Consider the following 25,904-nt stretch of genomic DNA (forward strand, 5'->3'; position numbering starts at 1 on the left):
ACTGACGATGGAACACAGAAATTGCATCGGGATTGAATACACTTTGCACCATGCCGACGTCTGCAAAGTCAAGTAACGTTGCACACTGCTGTTCTTGGAACCAGTCCATGGAGTCCTGTAGTTGTTTCCCATGCACCGATGCATGGTTACTTGTAACCTTGGACCTTCACACTAACGATGAAACACAGACATTGCATCGGGATTGAATACAGCTGGCACCATGCCGACTTATGAAAAGCCAAGTAACGTTGCACACTGCTGTTCTTGAAACCAGTCCTTGGAGTCCCGTAGTTGTTTCGGTTGCACCGCTGCATTTTTACTTGTAACCTTGGACCTTCACAGTGACGATGATACACAGAAATTGCTTCGGGATTGAATACAGCTGGCACCACGCCCACGTCTGCAAAGTCAAGTAACGTTGCACATTGATGTTCTTGGAAGCAGTCCTTGGAGTCCCGTAGTTGTTTTCGATGCACCGCTGAATGTTTACTTGTAATCTTGGACCTTCACACTGACGATGTAACACAGAAACTGCATCGGGATTGAATACAGCTGGCACCATGCCGACGTCTGCAAAGTCAAGTAACGTTGCACACTGATGTTCTTGGAACCAGTCCTTGGAGTCCCGTAGTTGTTTCCAATGCACCGCTCCATGTTTACTTGTAACCTTGGACCTTCACAATAAAGCTGAAACACAGAAATTGCATCGGGATTGAATACAGCTGGCACCATGTCGACATCTGCAAAGTGAAGTAACGTTGCACACTGCTGTTCTTGGAACCAGTCCTTGGAGTCCCGTAGTTGTTTCCGATGCAGCACTGCACGTTTACTTGTAACCTTGGACCTTCACAGTGACGATGAAACACAGAAGTTGCATCGGGATGGAATACAGCTGGCACCATGCCGACTTATGCAAAGTTAAATAACGCTGCACACTGCTGTTCTTGGAAGTAGTCCTTGGAGTCCCGTAGTTGTTTCCGATGCACCGCTGCATGTTTACTTGTAACCTTGGACCTTCACACTGACGATGGAACACAGAAATTGCATCGGGATTGAATACACTTTGCACCATGCCGACGTCTGCAAAGTCAAGTAACGTTGCACACTGCTGTTCTTGGAACCAGTCAATGGAGTCCCGTAGTTGTTTCTGATGCACCGCTGCATGTTTACTTGTAACCTTGGACCTTCACACTGACTATGAAACACAGAAATTGCATCGGGATTGAATACAGCTGGCACCATGCCGACTTATGCAAAGCCAAATAACGCTGCACACTGCTGTTCTTGGATCAGTCCTTGGAGTCCCGTAGTTGTTTCCGATGCACCGCTGCATGTTTACTTGTAACCTTGGCCTTCACACTGACGATGGAACACAGAAATTGCATCGGGATTGAATACACTTTGCACTATGCCGACGTCTGCAACGTCAAGTAACGTTGCACACTGCTGTTCTTGGAACCAGTCCTTGGAGTCCTGTAGTTGTTTCCCATGCACTGCTGCATGTTTACTTGCAACCTTGGACCTTCACACTGACGATGAAACGCAGATATTGCATCGGGATTGAATACAGCTGGCACCATGCCGACTTATGAAAAGCCAAGTAATGTTGCACACTGCTGCTCTTGGAAACAGTCCCTGGAGTCCCGTAGTTGTTTCGGTTGCACTGCTGCATTTTTACTTGTAACCTTGGACCTTCACAGTGACGATGAAACACGGAAATTGCTTCGGGATTGAATACAGCTGGCACCACGCCCACGTCTGCAAAGTCAAGTAACGTTGCACATTGATGTCTTGGAACCAGTCCTTGGAGTCCCGTAGTTGTTTCCAATGCACCGCTCCATGTTTACTTGTAACCTTGGACCTTCACACTAAAGATGAAACACAGAAATTGCATCGGGATTGAATACAGCTGGCACCATGTCGACGTCTGCAAAGTGAAGTAACGTTGCACACTGCTGTTCTTGGATCCAGTCCTTGGAGTCCCGTAGTTGATTCCGATGCACCACTGCACGTTTACTTGTAACCATGGACCTTCACACTGATGATGAAACACAGAAATTGCATCGGGTTTGAATACACTTTGCACCATGCCAACTTATGCAAAGTCAAGTAACGTTGCACACTGCTGTTCTTGGAACCAGTCCTTGGAGTCCCGTAGTTGTTTCCGATGCACCGCTGCATGTTTAGTTGTAACCTTGGACCTTCACAGTGACGATGAAACACAGAAGTTGCATCGGGATTGAATACAGCTGGCACCAGGCCCACGTCTGCAAGGTCAAGTAACGTTGCACACTGCTGTTCTTGGAACCAGTCCTTGGAGTCCCGTAGTTGTTTCCGATGCACCGCTGAATGTTTACTTGTAACCTTGGACCTTCACATTGACGATGGAACACAGAAATTGCATCGGGATTGAATACACTTTGCACCATGCCGTCGTCTGCAAAGTCAAGTAACGTTGACACTGCTGTTCTTGGAACCAGTCCTTGGAGTCCCGTAGTTGTTTCCGATGCACTGCTGCATGTTTACTTGTAACCTTGGACCTTCACACTGACGATGAAACACAGAAATTGCATCGGGATTGAATACAGCTGGCACCATGCCGACTTATGCAAAGCCAAATAACACTGCACACTGCTGTTCTTGGAAGCTGTCCTTGGTGACCCGTAGTTGTTTCCGATGCTCCGCTGCATGTTTACTTGTACCCTTGGACCTTCACAGTGACGATGAAACACAGAAGTTGCATCGGGATTGAATACAGCTGGCACCAGGCCCACGTCAGCAAAGTCAAGTAACGTTGCACACTGATGTTCTTGGAACCAGTCCTTAGAGTCCAATAGTTGTTTTCGATGCACCGCTGCATGTTTACTTGTAACCTTGGAATTTCACTCTGACGATGTAACACAGAAATTGCATCGGGATTGAATACAGCTGGCACCATGCCGACTTATGCCAAGTCAAGTGATGTTGCACACTGCTGTTCTTGGAACAAGTCCTTGGAGTCCCGTAGTTGTTTCCGATGCACCGCTGCATGTTTACTTGTAACCTACAACCTTTACAGTGACGATGAATCACAGAAATTAAATCGGGGCCGACGTCTGCAAAGTCAAGTAACGTTGCACACTGCTGTTCTTGGAACCATTCCTTGGGGTCCCGTAGTTGTTTCCGATGCACAGCTGCATGTTTACTTGTAACTTTGGACCTTCACAGTGACGATGAAACACAGAAATTGCACTGGGATTGTATACAGCTTGCACCATGCCGACTTATGCAAAATCAAGTAACGTTGCACACTGCTGTTCTTGGAACCAGTCCTTGGAGTCCCGTAGTTGTTTCCGATGCACCGCTGCATCTTTACTTGTAACCTTGGACCTTCACAGTGACGATGAAACACAGAAATTGCATCGGGATTGAATACACATGGCACCATGCAGACGTCTGCAAAGTGAAGTAACGTTGCACACTGCTGTTCTTGGAACCAGTCCGTGGAGTCCCGTACTTGTTTCCGATGCACCACTGCACGTTTACTTGTAACCTTGGACCTTCACACTGACGATGAAACACAGAAATTGCATTGGGATTGAATACAGCTGGCACCATGTCAACTTATGCAAAGTCAAGTAACGTTGCACACTGCTGTACTTGGAACCAGACCTTGGAGTCCCGTAGTTGTTTCCGATGCACCGCTGCATGTTTACTTGTAACCTTGGACCTTCACACTGACTACGAAACACAGAAATTGCATCGGGATTGAATACAGCTGGCACCATGCCGACTTATGCAAAGCCAAATAACGCTGCACACTGCTGTTCTTGGAACCAGTCCTTGGAGTCCCGTAGTTGTTTCTGATGCACCGCTGCATGTTTACTTGTAACCTTGGCCTTCACACTGACGATGGAACACAGAAATTGCATCGGGATTGAATACACTTTGCACCATGCCGACGTCTGCAACGTCAAGTAACGTTGCACACTGCTGTTCTTGGAACCAGTCCTTGGAGTCCTGTAGTTGTTTCCCATGCACTGCTGCATGTTTACTTGCAACCTTGGACCTTCACACTGACGATGAAACGCAGACATTGCATCGGGATTGAATACAGCTGGCACCATGCCGACTTATGAAAAGCCAAGTAACGTTGCACACTGCTGTTCTTGGAACCAGTCCCTGGAGTCCCGTAGTTGTTTCGGTTGCACTGCTGCATTTTTACTTGTAACCTTGGACCTTCACAGTGACGATGAAACACAGAAACTGCTTCGGGATTGAATACAGCTGGCACCACGCCCACGTCTGCAAAGTCAAGTAACGTTGCACATTGATGTCTTGGAACCAGTCCTTGGAGTCCCGTTGGTGTTTTCGATGCACCGCTTCATGTTTACTTGTAATCTTGGACCTTCACACTGACGATGTAACACAGAAACTGCATCGGGATTGAATCCAGCTGGCACCATGCCGACGTCTGCAAAGTCAAGTAACGTTGCACACTGATGTTCTTGGAACCAGTCTTTGGAGTCCCGTAGTTGTTTCCAATGCACCGCTCCATGTTTACTTGTAACCTTGGACCTTCACACTAAAGATGAAACACAGAAATAGCATCGGGATTGAATACAGCTGGCACCATGTCGACGTCTGCAAAGTGAAGTAACGTTGCACACTGCTGTTCTTGGAACCAGTCCTTGGAGTCCCGTAGTTGTTTCCGATGCACCGCTGAATGTTTACTTGTAACGTTGGACCTTCACATTGACGATGGAACACAGAAATTGCATCGGGATTGAATACACTTTGCACCATGCCGACGTCTGCAAAGGCAAGGAACGTTGACACTGCTGTTCTTGGAACCAGTCCTTGGAGTCCCGTAGTTGTTTCCGATGCACTGCTGCATGTTTACTTGTAACCTTGGACCTTCACACTGACGATGAAACACAGAAATTGCATCGGGATTGAATACAGCTGGCACCATGCCGACTTATGCAAAGCCAAATAACACTGCACACTGCTGTTCTTGGAAGCTGTCCTTGGTGACCCGTAGTTGTTTCCGATGCACCGCTGCATGCTTAGTTGTACCCTTGGACCTTCACAGTGACGATGAAACACATAAGTTGCATCGGGATTGAATACAGCTGGCACCAGGCCCACGTCAGCAAAGTCAAGTAACGTTGCACACTGATGTTCTTGGAACCAGTCCTTAGAGTCCAATAGTTGTTTTCGATGCACCGCTGCATGTTTACTTGTAACCTTGGAATTTCACTCTGACGATGTAACACAGAAATTGCATCGGGATTGAATACAGCTGGCACAATGCCGACGTCTCCAAAGTCAAGTAACGTTGCAGACTGCTGTTCTTGGAACCAGTCCTTGGAGTCCCGGAGTTGTTTCTGATGCACCGCTGAATGTTTACTTGTAAACTTGGACCTTCACACTGACGATGAAACACAGAAATTGCATCGGGATTGAATACAGCTGGCACCATGCCGACTTATGCCAAGTCAAGTGACGTTGCACACTGCTGTTCTTGGAACAAGTCCTTGGAGTCCCGTAGTTGTTTCCGATGCACCACAGCACGTTTACTTGTAACCTTGGACCTTCACACTGACGATGAAACACAGAAAGTGCATCGGGATTGAATACAGCTGACACCATGCCGACTTATGGAAAGCCAAATAACGCTGCATACTGCTGTTCTTGGAAGCAGTCCTTGGAGTCCCGTAGTTGTTTCCGATGCACTGCTGCATGTTTACTTGTAACCTTTTCCCTTCACACTGACGATGGAACACAGAAATTGCATCGGGATTGAATACACTTTGCACCATGCCGACGTCTGCAAAGTCAAGTAACGTTGCACACTGCTGTTCTTGGAACCAGTCCATGGAGTCCTGTAGTTGTTTCCCATGCACCGATGCATGGTTACTTGTAACCTTGGACCTTCACACTAACGATGAAACACAGACATTGCATCGGGATTGAATACAGCTGGCACCATGCCGACTTATGAAAAGCCAAGTAACGTTGCGCACTGCTGTTCTTGAAACCAGTCCTTGGAGTCCCGTAGTTGTTTCGGTTGCACCGCTGCATTTTTACTTGTAACCTTGGACCTTCACAGTGACGATGATACACAGAAATTGCTTCGGGATTGAATACAGCTGGCACCACGCCCACGTCTGCAAAGTCAAGTAACGTTGCACATTGATGTTCTTGGAAGCAGTCCTTGGAGTCCCGTAGTTGTTTTCGATGCACCGCTGAATGTTTACTTGTAATCTTGGACCTTCACACTGACGATGTAACACAGAAACTGCATCGGGATTGAATACAGCTGGCACCATGCCGACGTCTGCAAAGTCAAGTAACGTTGCACACTGATGTTCTTGGAACCAGTCCTTGGAGTCCCGTAGTTGTTTCCAATGCACCGCTCCATGTTTACTTGTAACCTTGGACCTTCACAATAAAGCTGAAACACAGAAATTGCATCGGGATTGAATACAGCTGGCACCATGTCGACATCTGCAAAGTGAAGTAACGTTGCACACTGCTGTTCTTGGAACCAGTCCTTGGAGTCCCGTAGTTGTTTCCGATGCAGCACTGCACGTTTACTTGTAACCTTGGACCTTCACAGTGACGATGAAACACAGAAGTTGCATCGGGATGGAATACAGCTGGCACCATGCCGACTTATGCAAAGTTAAATAACGCTGCACACTGCTGTTCTTGGAAGTAGTCCTTGGAGTCCCGTAGTTGTTTCCGATGCACCGCTGCATGTTTACTTGTAACCTTGGACCTTCACACTGACGATGGAACACAGAAATTGCATCGGGATTGAATACACTTTGCACCATGCCGACGTCTGCAAAGTCAAGTAACGTTGCACACTGCTGTTCTTGGAACCAGTCAATGGAGTCCCGTAGTTGTTTCTGATGCACCGCTGCATGTTTACTTGTAACCTTGGACCTTCACACTGACTATGAAACACAGAAATTGCATCGGGATTGAATACAGCTGGCACCATGCCGACTTATGCAAAGCCAAATAACGCTGCACACTGCTGTTCTTGGATCAGTCCTTGGAGTCCCGTAGTTGTTTCCGATGCACCGCTGCATGTTTACTTGTAACCTTGGCCTTCACACTGACGATGGAACACAGAAATTGCATCGGGATTGAATACACTTTGCACTATGCCGACGTCTGCAACGTCAAGTAACGTTGCACACTGCTGTTCTTGGAACCAGTCCTTGGAGTCCTGTAGTTGTTTCCCATGCACTGCTGCATGTTTACTTGCAACCTTGGACATTCACACTGACGATGAAACGCAGATATTGCATCGGGATTGAATACAGCTGGCACCATGCCGACTTATGAAAAGCCAAGTAATGTTGCACACTGCTGCTCTTGGAAACAGTCCCTGGAGTCCCGTAGTTGTTTCGGTTGCACTGCTGCATTTTTACTTGTAACCTTGGACCTTCACAGTGACGATGAAACACGGAAATTGCTTCGGGATTGAATACAGCTGGCACCACGCCCACGTCTGCAAAGTCAAGTAACGTTGCACATTGATGTCTTGGAACCAGTCCTTGGAGTCCCGTAGTTGTTTCCAATGCACCGCTCCATGTTTACTTGTAACCTTGGACCTTCACACTAAAGATGAAACACAGAAATTGCATCGGGATTGAATACAGCTGGCACCATGTCGACGTCTGCAAAGTGAAGTAACGTTGCACACTGCTGTTCTTGGATCCAGTCCTTGGAGTCCCGTAGTTGATTCCGATGCACCACTGCACGTTTACTTGTAACCATGGACCTTCACACTGATGATGAAACACAGAAATTGCATCGGGTTTGAATACACTTTGCACCATGCCAACTTATGCAAAGTCAAGTAACGTTGCACACTGCTGTTCTTGGAACCAGTCCTTGGAGTCCCGTAGTTGTTTCCGATGCACCGCTGCATGTTTAGTTGTAACCTTGGACCTTCACAGTGACGATGAAACACAGAAGTTGCATCGGGATTGAATACAGCTGGCACCAGGCCCACGTCTGCAAGGTCAAGTAACGTTGCACACTGCTGTTCTTGGAACCAGTCCTTGGAGTCCCGTAGTTGTTTCCGATGCACCGCTGAATGTTTACTTGTAACCTTGGACCTTCACATTGACGATGGAACACAGAAATTGCATCGGGATTGAATACACTTTGCACCATGCCGTCGTCTGCAAAGTCAAGTAACGTTGACACTGCTGTTCTTGGAACCAGTCCTTGGAGTCCCGTAGTTGTTTCCGATGCACTGCTGCATGTTTACTTGTAACCTTGGACCTTCACACTGACGATGAAACACAGAAATTGCATCGGGATTGAATACAGCTGGCACCATGCCGACTTATGCAAAGCCAAATAACACTGCACACTGCTGTTCTTGGAAGCTGTCCTTGGTGACCCGTAGTTGTTTCCGATGCTCCGCTGCATGTTTACTTGTACCCTTGGACCTTCACAGTGACGATGAAACACAGAAGTTGCATCGGGATTGAATACAGCTGGCACCAGGCCCACGTCAGCAAAGTCAAGTAACGTTGCACACTGATGTTCTTGGAACCAGTCCTTAGAGTCCAATAGTTGTTTTCGATGCACCGCTGCATGTTTACTTGTAACCTTGGAATTTCACTCTGACGATGTAACACAGAAATTGCATCGGGATTGAATACAGCTGGCACCATGCCGACTTATGCCAAGTCAAGTGATGTTGCACACTGCTGTTCTTGGAACAAGTCCTTGGAGTCCCGTAGTTGTTTCCGATGCACCGCTGCATGTTTACTTGTAACCTACAACCTTTACAGTGACGATGAATCACAGAAATTAAATCGGGGCCGACGTCTGCAAAGTCAAGTAACGTTGCACACTGCTGTTCTTGGAACCATTCCTTGGGGTCCCGTAGTTGTTTCCGATGCACAGCTGCATGTTTACTTGTAACTTTGGACCTTCACAGTGACGATGAAACACAGAAATTGCACTGGGATTGTATACAGCTTGCACCATGCCGACTTATGCAAAATCAAGTAACGTTGCACACTGCTGTTCTTGGAACCAGTCCTTGGAGTCCCGTAGTTGTTTCCGATGCACCACTGCATCTTTACTTGTAACCTTGGACCTTCACAGTGACGATGAAACACAGAAATTGCATCGGGATTGAATACACATGGCACCATGCAGACGTCTGCAAAGTGAAGTAACGTTGCACACTGCTGTTCTTGGAACCAGTCCGTGGAGTCCCGTACTTGTTTCCGATGCACCACTGCACGTTTACTTGTAACCTTGGACCTTCACACTGACGATGAAACACAGAAATTGCATTGGGATTGAATACAGCTGGCACCATGTCAACTTATGCAAAGTCAAGTAACGTTGCACACTGCTGTACTTGGAACCAGACCTTGGAGTCCCGTAGTTGTTTCCGATGCACCGCTGCATGTTTACTTGTAACCTTGGACCTTCACACTGACGATGAAACACAGAAATTGCTTCGGGATTAAATACAGCTGTCACCATGCCGACGTCTGCAAAGTCAAGTAACGTTGCACACTGCTGTTCTTGGAACCAGTCCTTGGAGTCCCGTAGTTGTTTCCGATGCGCCGCTGCATGTTTAATTGTAACCTTGGACCTTCACACTGACGATGAAACACAGAAATTGCATCGGGATTGAATATACTTTGTACCATGCTGACGTCTGCAAAGTCAAGTAACGTTGCACACTGCTGTTCTTGGAACCAGTCCTTGGAGTCCCGTAGTTGTTTCCGATGCACCGCAGCATGTATAGTTGTAACCTTGGACCTTCACACTGACGATGAAACACTGAAATTGCATCGGGATTGAATACAGCTGGCACCATGCCGACGTCTGCAAAGGCAAGTAACGTCGCACACTGATGTTCTTGGAACCAGTCCTTGAAGTCCCGTAGTTGTTTTCGATGCACCGCTGCATGTTTACTTGTAACCTTGGAATTTCACACTGACGATCAACTACAGAAATTGCATCGGGATTGAATATACATGGCACCATGCCGACGTCTGCAAAATCAAGTAACATTGTGCACTGTGTTCTTGGAACCAGTCCTTGAAGTCCCGTAGTTGTTTCCGATGCACCGCTGCATGTTTACTTGTAACCTTGGACCTTCACACTGACGATGAAACACAGAGATTGCATCGGGATTGAATACAGCTGGCACCATGCCGACGTCTGCAAAGTCGAGTAACGTTGCAGACTGCTGCTCTTGGAACCAGTCCTTGGAGTCCCCTAGTTGTTTCCGATGCACCGCTGAATGTTTACTTGTAACCTTGGACCTTCACACTGAAGATGGAACACAGATATTGCATCGGGATTGAATACACTTGGCACCATGCCGACGTCTGCAAAGTCAAGTAACGTTGCACACTGCTGTTCTTGGAACCAGTCCTTGGAGTCCCGTAGTTGTTTCCGATGCACCGCTGCATCTTTACTTGTAACCTTGGACCTTCACAGTGACGATGAAACACAGAAATTGAATCGGGATTGAATACACATGGCACCATGCCGACGTCTGCAAAGTCAAGTAACGTTGCACACTGGTGTTCTTGGAACCAGTCCTTGGAGTCCCGTAGTTGTTTCCGATGCACCACTGCACGTTTACTTGTAACCTTGGACCTTCACACTGACGATGAAACACAGAAATTGCATTGGGATTGAATACAGCTGGCACCATGTCAACTTATGCAAAGTCAAGTAACGTTGCACACTGCTGTACTTGGAACCAGACCTTGGAGTCCCGTAGTTGTTTCCGATGCACCGCTGCACGTTTAATTGTAACCTTGGACCTTCACACTGACGATGAAACACAGAAATTGCTTCGGGATTGAATACAGCTGTCACCATGCCGACGTCTGCAAAGTCAAGTAACGTTGCACACTGCTGTTCTTGGAACCAGTCCTTGGAGTCCCGTAGTTGTTTCCAATGCACTGCTGCATGTTTACTTGTAACCTTGGACCTTCACACTGACGATGAAACACAGAAATTGCATCGGGATTGAATATACTTTGTACCATGCTGACGTCTGCAAAGTCAAGTAACGTTGCACACTGCTGTTCTTGGAACCAGTCCTTGGAGTCCCGTAGTTGTTTCCGATGCACCGCAGCATGTATAGTTGTAACCTTGGACCTTCACACTGACGATGAAACACTGAAATTGCATCGGGATTGAATACAGCTGGCACCATGCCGACGTCTGCAAAGTCGAGTACCGTTGCAGACTGCTGCTCTTGGAACCAGTCCTTGGAGTCCCCTAGTTGTTTCCGATGCACCGCTGAATGTTTACTTGTAACCTTGGACCTTCACACTGAAGATGGAACACAGAAATTGCATCGGGATTGAATACACTTTGCACCATGCCGACGTCTGCAAAGTCAAGTAACGTTGCACACTGCTGTTCTTGGAACCTGTCCTTGGAGTCCCGTAGTTGATTCCGATGCACCACAGCACGTTTACTTGTAACCTTGGACCTTCACACTGTCGATGAAACACAGAAATTGCATTGGGATTGAATACAGCTGGCACCATGACAACTTATGCAAAGTCAAGTAACGTTGCACACTGCTGTTCTTGGAACCAGTCCTTGGAGTCCCGTAGTTGTATCCGATGCACCGCTGCATGTTTACTTGTAACCATGGACCTTCACACTGACGATGGAACACAGAAATTGCATCGGGATTGAATACACTTTGCACCATGCCGACGTCTGCAAAGTCAAGTAACGTTGCACACTGCTGTTCTTGGAACCAGTCCATGGAGTCCCGTAGTTGTTTCTGATGCACCGCTGCATGTTTACTTGTAACCTTGGACCTTCACACTGACTATGAAACACAGAAAGTGCATCGGGATTGAATACAGCTGACACCATGCCGACTTATGCAAAGCCATATAGCGCTGCACACTGCTGTTCTTGGAAGCAGTCCTTGGAGTCCCGTAGTTGTTTCCGATGCACCGCTGCATGTTTACTTGTAACCTTTTCCCTTCACACTGACGATGGAACACAGAAATTGCATCGGGATTGAATACACTTTGCACCATGCCGACGTCTGCAAAGTCAAGTAACGTTGCACACTGCTGTTCTTGGAACCAGTCCATGGAGTCCTGTAGTTGTTTCCCATGCACCGATGCATGTTTACTTGTAACCTTGGACCTTCACACTAACGATGAAACACAGACATTGCATCGGGATTGAATACAGCTGGCACCATGCCGACTTATGAAAAGCCAAGTAACGTTGCACACTGCTGTTCTTGAAACCAGTCCTTGGAGTCCCGTAGTTGTTTCGGTTGCACCGCTGCATTTTTACTTGTAACCTTGGACCTTCACACTAAAGATGAAACACAGAAATTGCATCGGGATTGAATACAGCTGGCACCATGTCGACGTCTGCAAAGTGAAGTAACGTTGCACACTGCTGTTCTTGGAACCAGTCCTTGGAGTCCCGTAGTTGTTTACGATGCACCACTGCACGTTTACTTGTAACCTTGGACCTTCACACTGATGATGAAACACAGAAATTGCATCGGGTTTGAATACACTTTGCACCATGCCAACTTATGCAAAGTCAAGTAACGTTGCACACTGCTGTTCTTGGAACCAGTCCTTGGAGTCCCGTAGTTGTTTCCGATGCACCGCTGCATGTTTAGTTGTAACCTTGGACCTTCACAGTGACGATGAAACACAGAAGTTGCATCGGGATTGAATACAGCTGGCACCAGGCCCACGTCTGCAAGGTCAAGTAACGTTGCACACTGCTGTTCTTGGAACCAGTCCTTGGAGTCCCGTAGTTGTTTCCGATGCACCGCTGAATGTTTACTTGTAACCTTGGACCTTCACATTGACGATGGAACACAGAAATTGCATCGGGATTGAATACACTTTGCACCATGCCGTCGTCTGCAAAGTCAAGTAACGTTGACACTGCTGTTCTTGGAACCAGTCCTTGGAGTCCCGTAGTTGTTTCCGATGCACTGCTGCATGTTTACTTGTAACCTTGGACCTTCACACTGACGATGAAACACAGAAATTGCATCGGGATTGAATACAGCTGGCACCATGCCGACTTATGCAAAGCCAAATAACACTGCACACTGCTGTTCTTGGAAGCTGTCCTTGGTGACCCGTAGTTGTTTCCGATGCACCGCTGCATGTTTACTTGTACCCTTGGACCTTCACAGTGACGATGAAACACAGAAGTTGCATCGGGATTGAATACAGCTGGCACCAGGCCCACGTCAGCAAAGTCAAGTAACGTTGCACACTGATGTTCTTGGAACCAGTCCTTAGAGTCCAATAGTTGTTTTTGATGCACCGCTGCATGTTTACTTGTAACCTTGGAATTTCACTCTGACGATGTAACACAGAAATTGCATCGGGATTGAATACAGCTGGCAAAATGCCGACGTCTCCAAAGTCAAGTAACGTTGCAGTCTGCTGTTTTTGGAACCAGTCCTTGGAGTCCCGTAGTTGTTTCTGATGCACCGCTAAATGTTTACTTGTAAACTTGGACCTTCACACTGACGATGAAACACAGAAATTGCATCGGGATTGAATACAGCTGGCACCATGCCGACTTATGCCAAGTCAAGTGACGTTGCACACTGCTGTTCTTGGAACAAGTCCTTGGAGTCCCGTAGTTGTTTCCGATGCACCGCTGCATGTTTACTTGTAACCTTCAACCTTTACAGTGACGATGAATCACAGAAATTAAATCGGGGCCGACGTCTGCAAAGTCAAGTAACGTTGCACACTGCTGTTCTTCGAACCATTCCTTGGAGTCCCGTAGTTGTTTCCGATGCACAGCTGCATGTTTACTTGTAACTTTGGACCTTCACAGTGACGATGAAACACAGAAATTGCACTGGGATTGTATACAGCTTGCACCATGCCGACTTATGCAAAATCAAGTAACGTTGCACACTGCTGTTCTTGGAACCAGTCCTTGGAGTCCCGTAGTTGTTTCCGATGCACCGCTGCATCTTTACTTGTAACCTTGGACCTTCACAGTGACGATGAAACACAGAAATTGCATCGGGATTGAATACACATGGCACCATGCCGACGTCTGCAAAGTGAAGTAACGTTGCACACTGCTGTTCTTGGAACCAGTCCGTGGAGTCCCGTAGTTGTTTCCGATGCACCACTGCACGTTTACTTGTAACCTTCGACCTTCACACTGACGATGAAACACAGAAATTGCATTGGGATTGAATACAGCTGGCACCATGTCAACTTATGCAAAGTCAAGTAACGTTGCACACTGCTGTACTTGGAACCAGACCTTGGAGTCCCGTAGTTGTTTCCGATGCACCGCTGCATGTTTACTTGTAACCTTGGACCTTCACACTGACGATGAAACACAGAAATTACTTCGGGATTGAATACAGCTGTCACCATGCCGACGTCTGCAAAGTCAAGTATCGTTGCACACTGCTGTTCTTGGAACCAGTCCTTGGAGTCTCGTAGTTGTTTCCGATGCGCCGCTGCATGTTTACTTGTAACCTTGGACCTTCACACTGACGATGAAACACAGAAATTGCATCGGGATTGAATATACTTTGTACCATGCTGACGTCTGATGAGTCAAGTAACGTTGCACACTGCTGTTCTTGGAACCAGTCCTTGGAGTCCCGTAGTTGTTTCCGATGCACCGCAGCATGTATAGTTGTAACCTTGGACCTTCACACTGACGATGAAACACTGAAATTGCATCGGGATTGAATACAGCTGGCACCATGCCGACGTCTGCAAAGTCAAGTAACGTTGCACACTGATGTTCTTGGAACCAGTCCTTGAAGTCCCGTAGTTGTTTTCGATGCAGCGCTGCAAGTTTACTTGTAACCTTGGAATTTCACACTGACGATCAACTACAGAAAATGCATCGGGATTGAATATACATGGCACCATGCCGACGTCTGCAAAATCAAGTAACATTGCGCACTGTGTTCTTGGAACCAGTCCTTGAAGTCCCGTAGTTGTTTCCGATGCACCGCTGCATGTTTACTTGTAACCTTGGACCTGACGATGAAACACAGAGATTGCATCGGGATTGAATACAGCTGGCACCATGCCGACGTCTGCAAAGTCGAGTAACGTTGCAGACTGCTGCTCTTGGAACCAGTCCTTGGAGTCCCCTAGTTGTTTCCGATGCACCGCTGAATGTTTACTTGTAACCTTGGACCTTCACACTGAAGATGGAACACAGAAATTGCATCGGGATTGAATACACTTTGCACCATGCCGACGTCTGCAAAGTCAAGTAACGTTGCACACTGCTGTTCTTGGAACCAGTCCTTGGAGTCCCGTACTTGTTTCCGATGCACCGCTGCATCTTTACTTGTAACCTTGGACCTTCACAGTGACGATGAAACACAGAAATTGAATCGGGATTGAATACACATGGCACCATGCCGACGTCTGCAAAGTCAAGTAACGTTGCACACTGCTGTTCTAGGAACCAGTCCTTGGAGACCCGTACTTGTTTCCGATGCACCACTGCACGTTTACTTGTAACCTTGGACCTTCACACTGACGATGAAACACAGAAATTGCATTGGGATTGAATACAGCTGGCACCATGTCAACTTATGCAAAGTCAAGTAACGTTGCACACTGCTGTACTTGGAACCAGACCTTGGAGTCCCGTAGTTGTTTCCGATGCACCGCTGCATGTTTACTTGTAACCTTGGACCTTCACACTGACGATGAAACACAGAAATTGCTTCGGGATTGAATACAGCTGTCACCATGCCGACGTCTGCTAAGTCAAGTAACGTTGCACACTGCTGTTCTTGGAACCAGTCCTTGGAGTCCCGTAGTTGTTTCCGATGCACCGCTGCATGTTTACTTGTAACCTTGGACCTTCTCACTGACGATGAAACACAGAAATTGCATCGGGATTGAATATACTTTTTACCATGCTGACGTCTGCAAAGTCAAGTAACGTTGCACACTGCTGTTCTTGGAACCAGTCCTTGGAGTCCCGTAGTTGTTTCCGATGCACCGCAGCATGTATAGTTGTAACCTTGGACCTTCACACTGACGATGAAACACTGAAATTGCATCGGGATTGAATACAGCTGGCACCATGCCGACGTCTGCAAAGTCGAGTAACGTTGCAGAGTGCTGCTCTTGGAACCAGTCCTTGGAGTCCCCTAGTTGTTTCCGATGCACCGCTGAATGTTTACTTGTAACCTTGGACCTTCACACTGAAGATGGAACACAGAAATTGCATCGGGATTGAATACACTTTGCACCATGCCGACGTCTGCAAAGTCAAGTAACGTTGCACACTGCTGTTCTTGGAACCTGTCCTTGGAGTCCCGTAGTTGTTTCCGATGCACCACAGCACGTTTACTTGTAACCTTGGACCTTCACACTGTCGATGAAACACAGAAATTGCATTGGGATTGAATACAGCTGGCACCATGACAACTTATGCAAAGTCAAGTAACGTTGCACACTGCTGTTCTTGGAACCAGTCCTTGGAGTCCCGTAGTTGTATCCGATGCACCGCTGCATGTTTACTTGTAACCATGGACATTCACACTGACGATGGAACACAGAAATTGCATCGGGATTGAATACACTTTGCACCATGCCGACGTCTGCAAAGTCAAGTAACGTTGCACACTGCTGTTCTTGGAACCAGTCCATGGAGTCCCGTAGTTGATTCTGATGCACCGCTGCATGTTTACTTGTAACCTTGGACCTTCACACTGACGATGAAACACAGAAAGTGCATCGGGATTGAATACAGCTGACACCATGCCGACTTATGCAAAGCCAAATAACGCTGCACACTGCTGTTCTTGGAAGCAGTCCTTGGAGTCCCGTAGTTGTTTCCGATGCACCGCTGCATGTTTACTTGTAACCTTGGAATTTCACACTGACGATCAACTACAGAAAATGCATCGGGATTGAATATACATGGCACCATGCCGACGTCTGCAAAATCAAGTAACATTGCGCACTGTGTTCTTGGAACCAGTCCTTGAAGTCCCGTAGTTGTTTCCGATGCACCGCTGCATGTTTACTTGTAACCTTGGACCTGACGATGAAACACAGAGATTGCATCGGGATTGAATACAGCTGGCACCATGCCGACGTCTGCAAAGTCGAGTAACGTTGCAGACTGCTGCTCTTGGAACCAGTCCTTGGAGTCCCCTAGTTGTTTCCGATGCACCGCTGAATGTTTACTTGTAACCTTGGACCTTCACACTGAAGATGGAACACAGAAATTGCATCGGGATTGAATACACTTTGCACCATGCCGACGTCTGCAAAGTCAAGTAACGTTGCACACTGCTGTTCTTGGAACCAGTCCTTGGAGTCCCGTACTTGTTTCCGATGCACCGCTGCATCTTTACTTGTAACCTTGGACCTTCACAGTGACGATGAAACACAGAAATTGAATCGGGATTGAATACACATGGCACCATGCCGACGTCTGCAAAGTCAAGTAACGTTGCACACTGCTGTTCTAGGAACCAGTCCTTGGAGTCCCGTACTTGTTTCCGATGCACCACTGCACGTTTACTTGTAACCTTGGACCTTCACACTGACGATGAAACACAGAAATTGCATTGGGATTGAATACAGCTGGCACCATGTCAACTTATGCAAAGTCAAGTAACGTTGCACACTGCTGTACTTGGAACCAGACCTTGGAGTCCCGTAGTTGTTTCCGATGCACCGCCGCATGTTTACTTGTAACCTTGGACCTTCACACTGACGATGAAACACAGAAATTGCTTCGGGATTGAATACAGCTGTCACCATGCCGACGTCTGCTAAGTCAAGTAACGTTGCACACTGCTGTTCTTGGAACCAGTCCTTGGAGTCCCGTAGTTGTTTCCGATGCACCGCTGCATGTTTACTTGTAACCTTGGACCTTCTCACTGACGATGAAACATAGAAATTGCATCGGGATTGAATATACTTTGTACCATGCTGACGTCTGCAAAGTCAAGTAACGTTGCACACTGCTGTTCTTGGAACCAGTCCTTGGAGTCCCGTAGTTGTTTCCGATGCACCGCAGCATGTATAGTTGTAACCTTGGACCTTCACACTGACGATGAAACACTGAAATTGCATCGGGATTGAATACAGCTGGCACCATGCCGACGTCTGCAAAGTCGATTAACGTTGCAGACTGCTGCTCTTGGAACCAGTCCTTGGAGTCCCCTAGTTGTTTCCGATGCACCGCTGAATGTTTACTTGTGACCTTGGACCTTCACACTGAAGATGGAACACAGAAATTGCATCGGGATTGAATACACTTTGCACCATGCCGACGTCTGCAAAGTCACGTAACGTTGCACACTGCTGTTCTTGGAACCTGTCCTTGAAGTCCCGTAGTTGTTTCCGATGCACCACAGCACGTTTACTTGTAACCTTGGACCTTCACACTGTCGATGAAACACAGAAATTGCATTGGGATTGAATACAGCTGGCACCATGACAACTTATGCAAAGTCAAGTAACGTTGCACACTGCTGTTCTTGGAACCAGTCCTTGGAGTCCCGTAGTTGTATCCGATGCACCGCTGCATGTTTACTTGTAACCATGGACATTCACACTGACGATGGAACACAGAAATTGCATCGGGATTGAATACACTTTGCACCATGCCGACGTCTGCAAAGTCAAGTAACGTTGAACACTGCTGTTCTTGGAACCAGTCCATGGAGTCCCGTAGTTGTTTCTGATGCACCGCTGCATGTTTACTTGTAACCTTGGACCTTCACACTGACGATGAAACACAGAAAGTGCATCGGGATTGAATACAGCTGACACCATGCCGACTTATGCAAAGCCAAATAACGCTGCACACTGCTGTTCTTGGAAGCAGTCCTTGGAGTCCAGTAGTTGTTTCCGATGCACCGCTGCATGTTTACTTGTAACCTTTTCCCTTCACACTGACGATGGAACACAGAAATTGCATCGGGATTGAATACACTTTGCACCATGCCGACGTCTGCAAAGTCAAGTAACGTTGCACACTGCTGTTCTTGGAACCAGTCCATGGAGTCCTGTAGTTGTTTCCCATGCACTGATGCATGTTTACTTGTAACCTTGGACCTTCACACTAACGATGAAACACAGACATTGCATCGGGATTGAATACAGCTGGCACCATGCCGACATATGAAAAGCCAAGTAACGTTGCACACTGCTGTTCTTGAAACCAGTCCTTGGAGTCCCGTAGTTGTTTCGGTTGCACCGCTGCATTTTTACTTGTAAACTTGGACCTTCACAGTGACGATGATACACAGAAATTGCTTCGGGATTAAATACAGCTGGCACCACGCCCACGTCTGCAAAGTCAAGTAACGTTGCACATTGATGTTCTTGGAAGCAGTCCTTGGAGTCCCGTAGTTGTTTTCGATGCACCGCTGCATGTTTACTTGTAATCTTGGACCTTCACACTGACGATGTAACACAGAAACTGCATCGGGATTGAATACAGCTGGCACCATGCCGACGTCTGCAAAGTCAAGTAACGTTGCACACTGATGTTCTTGGAACCAGTCCTCGGAGTCCCGTAGGTGTTTCCAATGCACCGCTCCATGTTTACTTGTAACCTTGGACCTTCACACTAAAGATGAAACACAGAAATTGCATCGGGATTGAATACAGCTGGCCCCATGTCGACGTCTGCAAAGTGAAGTAACGTTGCACACTGCTGTTCTTGGAACCAGTCCTTGGAGTCCCGTAGTGGTTTCCGATGCACCACTGCACGTTTACTTGTAACCTTGGACCTTCACACTGACGATGAAACACAGAAATTGCATCGGGATTGAATACAGCTGGCACCATGCCGACTTATGCAAAGTTAAATAACGCTGCACACTGCTGTTCTTGGAAGCAGTCCTTGGAGTCCCGTAGTTGTTTCCGATGCACCGCTGCATGTTTACTTGTAACCTTGGACCTTCACACTGACGATGGAACACAGAAATAGCATCGGGATTGAATACACTTTGCACCATGCCGACGTCTGCAAAGTCAAAAAACGTTGCACACTGCTGTTCTTGGAACCAGTCCATGGAGTCCCGTAGTTGTTTCTGATGCACCGCTGCATGTTTACTTGAAACCTTGGACCTTCACACTGACTATGAAACACAGAAATTGCATCGGGATTGAATACAGCTGGCACCATGCCGACTTATGCAAAGCCAAATAACGCTGCACACTGCTGTTCTTGGAACCAGTCCTTGGAGTCCCATAGTTGTTTCCGATGCACCGCTGCATGTTTACTTGTAACCTTGGCCTTCACACTGACGATGGAACACAGAAATTGCATCGGGATTGAATACACTTAGCACCATGCCGACGTCTGCAACGTCAAGTAACGTTGCACACTGCTGTTCTTGGAACCAGTCCTTGGAGTCCTGTAGTTGTTTCCCATGCACTGCTGCATGTTTACTTGCAACCTTGGACCTTCACACAGACGATGAAACGCAGACATTGCATCGGGATTGAATACAGCTGGCACCATGCCGACTTATGAAAAGCCAAGTAACGTTGCACACTGCTGTTCTTGGAACCAGTCCCTGGAGTCCCGTAGTTGTTCCGGTTGCACTGCTGCATTTTTACTTGTAACCTTGGACCTTCACAGTGACGATGAAACAAAGAAATTGCTTCGGGATTGAATACTGCTGGCACCACGCCCACGTCTGCAAAGTCAAGTAACGTTGCACATTGTTGTCTTGGAACCAGTCCTTGGAGTCCCGTTGGTGTTTTCCATGCACCGCTTCATGTTTACTTGTAATCTTGGACCTTCACACTGACGATGTAACACAGAAACTGCATCGGGATTGAATACAGCTGGCACCATGCCGACGTCTGCAAAGTCAAGTAACGTTGCACACTGATGTTCTTGGAACCAGTCCTTGGAGTCCCGTAGTTGTTTCCAATGCACCGCTCCATGTTTACTTGTAACCTTGGACCTTCACACTAAAGATGAAACACAGAAATTGCATCGGGATTGAATACAGCTGGCATCATGTCGACGTCTGCAAAGTGAAGTAACGTTGCACACTGCTGTTCTTGGAACCAGTCCTTGGAGTCCCGTAGTTGTTTCCGATGCACCACTGCACGTTTACTTGTAACCTTGGACCTTCACAGTGACGATGAAACACAGAAATTGCATCGGGATTGAATACAGCTGGCACCATGCCGACTTATGCAAAGTTAAATAACGCTGCACACTGCTGTTCTTGGAACCAGTCCTTGGAGTCCCGTAGTTGTTTCCGATGCACCGCTGCATGTTTAGTTGTAACCTTGGACCTTCACAGTGACGATGAAACACAGAAGTTGCATCGGGATTGAATACAGCTGGCACCAGGCCCACGTCTGCAAGGTCAAGTAACGTTGCACACTGCTGTTCTTGGAACCAGTCCTTGGAGTCCCGTAGTTGTTTCCGATGCACCGCTGAATGTTTACTTGTAACCTTGGACCTTCACATTGACGATGGAACACAGAAATTGCATCGGGATTGAATACACTTTGCACCATGCCGACGTCTGCAAAGTCAAGTAACGTTGACACTGCTGTTCTTGGAACCAGTCCTTGGAGTCCCGTAGTTGTTTCCGATGCACTGCTGCATGTTTACTTGTAACCTTGGACCTTCACACTGACGATGAAACACAGAAATTGCATCGGGATTGAATACAGCTGGCACCATGCCGACTTATGCAAAGCCAAATAACACTGCACACTGCTGTTCTTGGAAGCTGTCCTTGGTGACCCGTAGTTGTTTCCGATGCACTGCTGCATGTTTACTTGTACCCTTGGACCTTCACAGTGACGATGAAACACAGAAGTTGCATCGGGATTGAATACAGCTGGCACCAGGCCCACGTCAGCAAAGTCAAGTAACGTTGCACACTGATGTTCTTGGAACCAGTCCTTAGAGTCCAATAGTTGTTTTCGATGCACCGCTGCATGTTTACTTGTAACCTTGGAATTTCACTCTGACGATGTAACACAGAAATTGCATCGGGATTGAATACAGCTGGCACAATGCTGACGTCTCCAAAGTCAAGTAACGTTGCAGACTGCTGTTCTTGGAACCAGTCCTTGGAGTCCCGTAGTTGTTTCTGATGCACCGCTGAATGTTTACTTGTAAACTTGGACCTTCACACTGACGATGAAACACAGAAATTGCATCGGGATTGAATACAGCTGGCACCATGCCGACTTATGGCAAGTCAAGTGACGTTGCACACTGCTGTTCTTGGAACAAGTCCTTGGAGTCCCGTAGTTGTTTCCGATTCACCGCTGCATGTTTACTTGTAACCTTGAACCTTTACAGTGACGATGAATCACAGAAATTAAATCGGGGCCGACGTCTGCAAAGTCAAGTAACGTTGCACACTGCTGTTCTTGGAACCATTCCTTGGAGTCCCGTAGTTGTTTCCGATGCACCGCTGCATGTTTACTTGTAACTTTGGACCTTCACAGTGACGATGAAACACAGAAATTGCACTGGGATTGTATACAGCTTGCACCATGCCGACTTATGCAAAATCAAGTAACGTTGCACACTGCTGTTCTTGGAACCAGTCCTTGGAGTCCCGTAGTTGTTTCCGATGCACCGCTGCATCTTTACTTGTAACCTTGGACCCTCACAGTGACGATGAAACACAGAAATTGCATCGGGATTGAATACACATGGCACCATGCCGACGTCTGCAAAGTCAAGTAACGTTTCACACTGCTGTTCTTGGAACCAGTCCTTGGAGACCCGTAGTTGTTTCCGATGCACCACTGCACGTTTACTTGTAACCTTGGACCTTCACACTGACGATGAAACACAGAAATTGCATTGGGAGTGAATACAGCTGCCACCATGTCAACTTATGCAAAGTCAAGTAACGTTGCACACTGCTGTACTTGGAACCAGACCTTGGAGTCCCGTAGTTGTTTCCGATGCACCGCTGCATGTTTACTTGTAACCTTGGAACTTCACACTGACGATGAAACACAGAAATTGCTTCGGGATTGAATACAGCTGTCACCATGCCGACGTCTGCAAAGTCAAGTAACGTTGCACACTGCTGTTCTTGGAACCAGTCCTTGGAGTCCCGTAGTTGTTTCCGATGCACCGCTGCATGTTTACTTGTAACCTTGGACCTTCACAGTGACGATGAAACACAGAAGTTGCATGGGGATTGAATACAGCTGGCACCAGGTCTTCGTCTGCAAAGTCAAGTAACGTTGCACACTGATGTTCTTGGAACCAGACCTTGGAGTCCCGTAGTTGTTTTCGATGCACCGATGCATGTTTACTTGTAACCTTGGAATTCACACTGACGAAGTAACACAGAAATTGCATCGGGATTGAATACAGTTGACACAATGCCGACGTCTGCAAAGTCAAGTAACGTTGCACACTGCTGTTCTTGGAACCAGTCCTTTGAGTCCCGTAATTGTTTCCGATGCACCGCTGCATCTTTACTTGTAACCTTGGACCTTCACAGTGACGATCAAACACAGAAATTGCATCGGGATTGAATACAGCTGGCACCATGCCGACTTATGCCAAGTAAAGTAACGTTTCACACTGCTGTTCTTGGAAGCAGTCCTTGGAGTCCCGTAGTTGTTTCCGATGCACCGCTGCATGTTTACTTGTAACCTTGGACCTTCACACTGACGATGAAACACAGAAATCGCATCGGGATAGAATACAGCTGGCACCATACCGACGTCTGCAAAGTCAAGTAACGTTGCACACTGATGTTCTGGGAACCAGTCCTTGGAGTCCCGTAGTTGTTTCTGATGCACCACTGCACGTTTACTTGTAACCTTGGACCTTCACAGTGACGATGAATCACAGAAATTGCATCGGGGCCGACGTCTGCAAAGTCAAGTAAGGTTGCACACTGCTGTACTTGGATTCAGTCCTTGGAGTCCCATAGTTGTTTCCGATGTACCGCAGCATGTTTACTTGTAACCTTGGACCTTCACACTGACGATGAAACACTGAAATTGCATCGGGATTGAATACAGCTGGCACCATGCCAACGTCTGCAAAGTTACGTAACGTTGCACTCTGCTGTTCTTGGAAGCAGTCCTCGGAGTCCTGTAGTTGTTTCCGATGCACCGCTGCATGTTTACTTGTAACCTTGGACCTTCACACTGACGATGAAACACAGAAATTGCATCGGGATTGAATACAGCTGGCACCATGTCGACGTCTGCAATGTCAAGTGACGTTGCACACTGATGTTCTTGGAACCAGTCCTTGGAGTCCCGTAGTTGTTTCCGATGCACTGCTGCTTGTTTACTTGTAACCCTGGACCTTCACACTGACGTTGGAACACAGAAATTGCATCGGGTTTGAATACACTTTGCACCATGCCGACGTCTGCACAGTCAAGTAACGTTGCACACTGCTGTTCTTGGAACCTGTTCTTGGAGTCCCGTAATGTATCCGATGCACTGCTGCATGTTTACTTGTAACCTTGGACCTTCACACTGACGATGAAACACAGAAATTGCATCGGGATTGAATACAGCTGGCAGCATGCCGACTTATGCAAAGCCAAGTAACGTTGCACACTGCTGTTTTTGGGACCAGTCCTTGGAGTCGCGTAGTTGTTTCCGATGCACGGCTGCATGTTTACTTGTAACCTTGGACCTTCACACTGACGATGAAACACAGAAAATGCATTGCAATTGAATACAGCTGGCTCCATGCCAAGTTATGCAAAGTCAAGTAACGTTGCACACTGCTGTTCTTGGAACCAGTCCTTGGAGTCCCGTAGTTGTTTTCGATGCACCGCTGCATGTTTACTTGTAACCTTGGACCTTAACACTGACGATGAAACACAGAAATTGCATCGGGATTGAATACACATGGCACCAAGCCGACGTCTGCAAAGTCAAGTAAAGTTGCACACTGCTGTCCTTGGAACCAGTCCTTGAAGTCCCGTAGCTGATTCCGATGCACCGCTGCATGATTACTTGTAACCTTGGACCTTCACAGTGACGATGAAACACAGAAATTGCATCGGGATTGAATACAGCTGGCACCATGCCGACGTCTGCAAAGTCAAGTATCGTTGCACACTGATGTTCTTGGAACCAGTCCTTGGAGTCCCGTAGTTGTTTCCGATACACCGCTGCATGTTTACTTGTAAACTTGGACCTTCACACTAAAGATGAAACACAGAAATTGCATCGGGATTGAATACAGCTGGCACCATGCCGACGTCTGCAAAGTGAAGTAACGTTGCACACTGCTGTTCTTGGAACCAGTCCTTCTAGTCCTGTACTTGTTTCTGATGCACCACTGCACGTTTACTTGTAACATTGGACCTTCACACTGACGATGAAACACAGAAAATGCATTGCAATTGAATACAGCTGGCACCATGCCAACTTATGCAAAGTCAAGTAACGTTACACACTGCTGTTCTTGGAACCAGTCCTAGGAGTCCCGTAGTTGTTTCTGATGCACCGCTGCATGTTTACTTGTATCCTTGGACCTTCACACTGACGATGAAACACAGAAATTGCATATGGATTGAATACAGCTGGCACCATGCCGACTTATGCAAAGCCAAGTAACGTTGCACACTGATGTTCTGGGAACCAGTCCTTGGAGTCCCGTAGTTGTTTCTGATGCACCACTGCACGTTTACTTGTAACCTTGGACCTTCACAGTGACGATGAATCACAGAAATTGCATCGGGGCCAACGTCTGCAAAGTCAAGTAACGTTGCACACTGCTGTACTCGGATTCAGTCCTTGGAGTCCCATAGTTGTTTCCGATGTACCGCAGCATGTTTACTTGTAACCTTGGACCATCACAGTGACGATAAAACACAGAAATTGCATCGGGATTGAATACAGCTGGCACCATGC

This window comes from Schistocerca nitens, chromosome 8, assembly GCF_023898315.1.
Source record: "Schistocerca nitens isolate TAMUIC-IGC-003100 chromosome 8, iqSchNite1.1, whole genome shotgun sequence".
In the NCBI taxonomy this organism is placed as follows: Eukaryota; Metazoa; Arthropoda; class Insecta; order Orthoptera; family Acrididae; genus Schistocerca; species Schistocerca nitens.